This window comes from Gavialis gangeticus, unplaced genomic scaffold (genome assembly GCF_001723915.1).
Source record: "Gavialis gangeticus isolate Ggan-Ray unplaced genomic scaffold, GavGan_comp1, whole genome shotgun sequence".
NCBI classification, from domain to species: Eukaryota; Metazoa; Chordata; order Crocodylia; family Gavialidae; genus Gavialis; species Gavialis gangeticus.
The window spans coordinates 220,923,996-220,931,136 of NW_017729032.1; the positions used below are offsets into that span (position 1 = coordinate 220,923,996).

Sequence of the window (7,141 nt, forward strand, 5' to 3'; positions counted from 1 at the left end):
TATTTCTCCCTTGTTGTTGTTATTTCCCTTTCATTTAATAATAACCCATTTGTTTTATAACTTCCTGTGTGAATCAATTTATTTAACTAACAAACCAAGCCAGGCCTCTAGCTTGCTTTGGAGAGCCCAGAGCAAGTCAGGTTGGACCAACAGTATGCAAAAGATACATTCCATCCAGCCACTCCTTTGCAGGAGAAGTTGTGCTGTTTATTATGGCCCTCATTCTATTTATAAAATTAATCTATTGACATACCATTCTCCAGTCAACAACTGCTGCAACAACATACGTTGGGCTGCTACCACTAGAGGACAGGAAGCAGCACAGCTCCCTGGGGACTACTCCTGGTGCGCCATTCACTCCAGTCCTTCCCACAAGGGCAGGGCTGTGCTTCCTGTGGCAAATCCTAGCTCTTACAGCTATCCCTGCTTTGGTAAAGATTCCTGTGGAAAGAGGCCATACTGGCACCCTCTCCACTGCTTGCCCACCTTTAGTTATGCTATTTCCTGCACTTGGATGTGTTGGCCTGATGGTTTTGACCGTTCAATGTAGGGTTTTGACCCTGCATCTTAGATAAACATTTCCAATTGAAAATGTTAATGTCCAGGCAGAGGGTCTAAGTTACGCCAGCCTGTTACCCTGGAGAATATTGTCAATTGCCACTAATTTGTTTATATTCTGCTCTGTTTCATTTATAGTCCAGTGTTGAAGATAAGAACTTCAGTCACAAATGTTTCAGACTATGAGCTCACTCTCTAGTTAGTACATATCTCAAAGAAAATTACCCAATCATAGCAAATGTCATGCGTGAGGATCTGCAAGTTTGTAGGGAACAGATGTCATTTGCAACTAAGTATGCAGGCAATTTCTGTTTCAAATTATTAAAGCACAGGCCTGCAAAGAGAAATCCAAAGAGTACAACGTTTTTCATATTGATCCAAATTTAATATGAAAAAAGAAATGTAAAGAGTGCTAGGGAGGAGTAACAATTAGTTATTAGTTCTGAAAGAGTATAGTCTAGATGCTCCAACTGAAATTAGAGCTGCGATGTGCTAGGCATTGTGCAGACAGTAAGAGATGTCCCTATCAAGAAGAGATTACAATTTTAGAGACTGAAAGTGAAATGAGCATAGTCATTGGAGAGTATATACCCAGGAACAGGGCAAGGTATTATGATTAGGGACCTACTGAAATCATGATTTTGTAATTTTCATGGAAACTGTGATTTTGGGCAGGCCTCACAAAGAAGCATGGGGGTCTGCTTTTGGCAGGCTCCTTGAAAAAAACACAAAAAACTCACTGATAATAAAATGCTGGCAGCTAGCTGTTCTTGTAGCCACTGTGGCCTAGCCGCACAGCCCTCTGGATGGGGAAGGGGGGGAGGGGCTGCCAAGATGGTAAGATGGCTGCCATCTCCCCTCCAGTCCCTTGTTGCTGATTGGCTGTGAGGGTCATCCATCATAAAGCCCCACCCCTTGCCACTAATTGATAGTGAGGGGTGGGGACTGCATGACTGACAGCCTCATGGCCAGTCAGCAGTGAAGGGTGGGGCCATTGGGTTCCCTTTGCCAGTCAGAGGCATAGGGGGCCTGCCGTGCTCTGCTGGCAAAAATGGCTGCCTGGCCTGCAGTCTGCCTGTGAAACTGGCTGGCAGCTGCCTCAGTTTTAGTAGACCTCTAATAATGATATACCCTGTGTCAGGAAAAATGTGACAGTGTGCTTCTGTCTAGTGAGGAGACAGTGCAGTCCCACCAAAGCTCTGAGTTCATGCTGTAGCCATGGGGGAGTGAAATACCTCATGTCTATACCAGAAAGACATATGTTACCCCAAATGCTGGTACCTTCAACTGCACTGAACAGTATGGAACCAAGGCTCCCATCAACATGATGAAAGAAATGAAGGTTTGAGGAGCCTATTTCCCCAACCATGCTATTACCTCTGATGTAGAAAATTGATGAATAGGCTTAAGAGGAGGATGCTCCCATGCACAACACTACCCTTAGCTGAGTCATGATTTAGTCTTCAAGTGTCAGCTCCCATTCCACCTATTAGACGTATGGGTCTGTAACAGGGAACCCTAGCCTTTAAGGCCTGAACTTTCTGGGCACAGCATGCCAGTAAGGTGGGGGTTAAAAGCTGAGTCTGGCCAGCTAGTCAGGTGACTAGAAGCGGGCAGGCCAGGACTATAAAAACCCTGGGCTGAGCGGCAGTAGGGGCCAGCAGCCAAAGGGAAGGAGTGCATCCCAGAGCTCCACGGAGAGGCTTGGTGAACAGTACAAAGGCTGGAGAAGGGGAACTATGGAGGACCCCTGAGAGATGGCAGCAACCCCAGAAGAAGGGGAGATGAAGCACGAACCCTGCATAAATATAAGCCAGCATGCTGCCTTCTTTAATCATGTTTTCTCTTGGTGGTGGTTATTGCTCATGGACAGGACTGTTCATATGTTTTTTGTTATTGAATAACACCAGTGGTTTCGGTGAGGCTATTGGGGAAGGAGGAGGCCTCATTGGGACCCGACTACAACATGGGGACCCATCACCAGTGTGGGCACAGGATTTGGGGTGCACTGAACCTGGTGCCAGAGAAGTCGCAGTATTTGGGGTACATAGGCCCCGGCACCAGTGTGGGTGCAGGATTTGGGGTGTACTGACCCCGACACCAGATAGCGTGATCCTAAAAGGCCAGAGTGGTCTGGTGTACCTGAGGTGCGATTTTGGGGGTTTTTTGGACTGGGACAGTGTGAGTTCAAGGCCATTCCATGGCCTTGGGCTTGTGTGACCCCCTGGCTGTGGGGTGAGTGGCTGGGCCTCTAAGTCAGGCTCCAGATTGGAGCACAAAGGAGGGCCACAAGCCTCAAAGCAAGGGAAAAAGGGCTAGTGCATCAGAGTCAAACCCTGTTTGGTGGGTTTAGACAGGGAGGCCTAGCTAGAGAAAGACAGGGGTCAAGGTCTGTGGAGGTGGAAGACCCCAACATACAAATACAATAGGCAGTCTCCCACTTACAAGAACATCAGTATAATAATTTCCATCAAGATGTGGCAGATGAGTAGAGAGCGGGACACAAGAACCTTAAGACTACAAGACTTCAAGGCCGCCCCACGTAAGGTGCAGATAACAGGGAAGATGGCACTGGGGAGGGCGACCTGTTATAGGGTCTAAATGCAATTCTATTCTAGTCTGTTCAAGTCTCTGAAAATCCATGAATGCATCTACTTTTGTAATATACCATCATCTTACTCTGAAGACTGAGTCTCAAAAAATAAAAGTCTAGCAAGGAAGAAGAGGACACAAGCACCTTTTGTATATTAACAGTTTTTCAGGGATGCAGACTTGATGGAATAGGGTTGAATTTAGGCATCTAAGTCCACTCATAGGTGCCTAACGGTTGGAACAGAATCTGGCCCCAAGTATCCCCCCCTTGAAGTCACCAGAATTACACATTCAAATAAGTGTTCACAGGTGGGAATAAGAGTGGCATATAATGACCCTAAATAGACGCATGCTTTTTTTTTTTAACCAATGACAATCTGAGTTTTCTAAGATCTCGTTGTTTAACAGTTGAGCTATGAAGTTGTTATAAAATGAAAACAAGCACAGCAGCACTCTCGGGACAGATTTCAAGGCTGAAATCCTGGCCCTATTGGAATTAATGGGAGTCTTGTCACTTACTTCACCGGTGTCAGGATATCACTTCAGTAGCTGATGTATAACCTAAGAAGCATAAAAGGAATGAAGCAGAATAATATTTTCAGCCAGATATGTTATTTAGGGAGGAAAATACTTAACTAAGATAGTAAGATTTATTTCTGATTCATCTATCCAGCAATCTATATAGTAGACCCATTCATCAAATAAACCTGGGATTATTCAATTTTCATTTAATCTCTGCCATTCACCTTTAACATTTTTATTTAAAACAAAGCCTATGACCTTAATTAATTTTGAAAAGTAAACATATGCAATGATCATACTTCCAATCCTATCAAGATCAAACAGGGTGCCCATCTCATATATTTAAAGGTCAAAACCATTTGAGTTTAGTTAAATTCACCAAGAAGCTTATTTCTATATCATGATTATAATTTTATGGTGTATTTTCTACATTCAGCTTGAACAATATATTTTCTTTTAAAATATATTGTTCATCATTTTATAGTTTATACTGGGGGTGTCAAATTCATCTTGTGCTCCAGGCTAGGTCTAGATTGCAGGGCTCCTCATGGGCCAGATACAGGTTGGGGCATGAAGAAACTTGGGCAGCAGCAGCAGCAACTCTGACTCTGACCCAGATCATTTGACGGTGGAGGGCAACAGCTCTGCCTATGACCTGCAGCACATGGCAGTGGTGATGACAGCTCTAGCTCTGACCCAAAATATCCAGTGGTGGCAATATTTTCAACTCCTACTGGAGGCATATGACAGAAGCTCTAGTCCCTGCTGCATGCCCCAAGTTGGAGCTCCTACGTCTGTGTGCCCAATGCTACAGTGGCACTGTTAGCTCCAGGGCCAGCAGCCAAAGGGCTGGGCCTGCAGCAATGCAGACAGGTAAAGTGGCTGGAAGGCAACTGGGGCTGTGTGAGCCCTTGCTTAGCCTCCTGCTGCTGATTGCCATGTCTACCAAAGTCTGAGGCAGGCCTCTCCTCCCAGCCATGCTGGTATTCCAGAAAGTCAAAGGTTGTGTTCACACATACAGGTATGTGTGGTTGCAGCAGCTCAAATAGGAGCGGCACAAATTTGTGCAGGGATTTTTGCCTCGGCATACATGCCTGGACATTCACTTTGGTGTGGGGCAAGTTGTGCCACTCGTAGCAAAATGACCCTGCCCAGCTCCTCCTGGACCTCAGCCAGGGGGAGCTAGAGCTAGAGCCTGGGGTCATCACCTGTGCTGATGCTGCAAGGGTGGCAGGGGCGGATGTGTAGTGCCCTCTCCACAAACCCGACATTTCATCTACACCCTCTGCCACTCCCAACACCACTCCCCACACACCCACCCAAACACCCCACACCTATAACCTTCCCCCCCAGAAACCACACAGCCCCCTCAAGCCCAGTCCCTGCTTACCTGGGACAGTGCCATGGGCTGGGTCCCACCTCTGCCTTGCCCACTTCTGTTTGCCTTGCATACAAAGGATGCATGCTGGGCCGACAGTAGCACTGTAGAGACACTATGGCCAGATACCAGAGCATCTCTGGAGGATCCACTGCTGGTTTGCCTCATGGCATGGTCCTGGACCATGTCCTGCCCTGCTTTTTTCTGCAGGCTATTCTTTGATACCTGGATTTCCAAGTATCAAATTTAGAGTCAGTACTGCAAATATGAAGTGCAGAGAACACTTTTTTTGTTCCCAGCTTGCCTCTAGTAGCATCTCAAACTGCTTTGAGGTGCTGCAGAAGGCATGTGCAGGCTTGTTTGGATGCCCAAAGAAACTAATTATTCAAACTGAATTGTTAGACACCCCTGGTTTATACAATCTAAACATTCATACATACCCACACATGTATATGTCCCACATATGGATGGATAGATTTACATTTTTCAAACATTTCATACAGGTGATATCTCAGAAGTGCATATGCTTTGATACCTTATGTTATATTTAATATAATAAATAATATGGGTGAAAGACTGACCTAGTGAGAGCTTAGCAGAAAGGTCATAAAGGGACCTTTTATAAGGAAAGGCTCATAGGCTAAGTATGCACAGTCAAAAAACTTGAGGCTGAATTAATTCAGTCTTTGCAGTTTAGGCTAAGCTGCAAAGATTGAACCAATAAGCAAATGAACAGATATTCACTTTTAATTCAGGAAATGCAGGCATAAGCCTGCAGTGGCTCAAGTTAGAAGCCAGAAAGCACTAGAGCATGGCTCTCCAGTATGTAGCAAGCATAGGCTGTGTGTTTGCTTCCTCTGCCTGCTGCCCCCAAGGTCTCTGGGATTTGCACTCCAAAATCACAATAGCAGGACTCTGCAGGTTGCTCATCACTTCCTCTTCCTGCTTCCAGATGCTTCTGGGATTTGTCACAGTCACAGCCAGCACTAAGTAAGCAGACCAGGGCAGCTTTATATTCAGGAAAAGGTAAGTTTAACCCCCCTTCCAGACTCCAGCAGAGTTTTGCCTGGAAGGGAGACGGGCGGGGGGGGGGCAGTCACTGAGGCCAGTGAGCCAGTTGTCATTGCTCCAGCTAGGGAGTAGAGAGTCAGGGCCAGGCCTGCTTTCTGGAGCAGACAGCACAGCTTAGCCCAGGGCTGTAAAGCATGTTGGGGATGCTGGGGGATTCTGATTTAACTTGAACCAGGAAGGGATCTGGGACAGAAGTTCCAGAAACTAGTTTGACCTAAATCAATTAAGTCTGATACTACAGTCAACCAGGTTTATTTTAAACCAGTTTCAGCCATTTTGAAATTGGTTTATGTGCACTGAGCTTCTGTTCTTTTATAGGTTTAAACCAGTTTCTGATCACTTAAATGAGTTTGTGTGTAACTTATGTCCCTAGGCATGAGGTTCATAAGGAAAGGATAATGCATCTATCTGTATGATAGATCTCTCTTCTTATAGAGGTAGTGCGCTCTCTCTCTCTCTCTCTGGACCAGACACAGCTTTTCTATTTCCCCTTGAGCTTTCTTTCTGTGCATTCATACTTATTATCTCTTCCACTAGCTTAGTCAGCGGCTGCTCAAACATTTCTCCAGATCGTGTTGGCGGTACTTCAACTGCTACCTATATGCAAGCCAGCCTGTTAATTGCTACTGGTCCTTGTGTATGTCCACTTTTGATTTTCTCTGCTGCTTTAATACCTATCATGGTTTCCCTTCAAGCTTTCTCTAATTTCAAGTGGTACATGATGGAACCATATAGGTTTCCCACCGTATTCTATACTGCAAGTCATCTTTGGTTCCATCTTCTATTTTTGCCTTTTATCCGTTGATCTTTTTTCTTAATTTCTTAATGTATTGTCCTCTGAGCAAACAAATGAAGATGAATAAAATGGAAACCTAGAAATCAGCCAATCTAGAAATAAGATGGTGGAGAACAGATTAGGATTTTAATGTAAAAAAAATCTGCTAAATAAGATAACCCCCTGACACAAGTAAGTTTTTTTTTTTATTTCAATTGAATATCAAATTATGTATTTTAACTGCT

The 7,141-nt window shown here is 44.9% G+C and overlaps 1 long non-coding RNA gene across 1 annotated transcript; it reads right to left on the minus strand.

Annotated features, from left to right (window-relative positions):
• Positions 1 to 3,503: 3,503 nt before the first annotated feature.
• On the minus strand, positions 3,504 to 5,826 carry LOC109303487. The gene is made up of 2 exons (XR_002099142.1): positions 5,795 to 5,826; positions 3,504 to 3,711 (listed from the first exon to the last, which is right to left on the minus strand). It is a non-coding gene; the product is annotated as an uncharacterized LOC109303487 (long non-coding RNA).
• Positions 5,827 to 7,141: the final 1,315 nt, after the last annotated feature.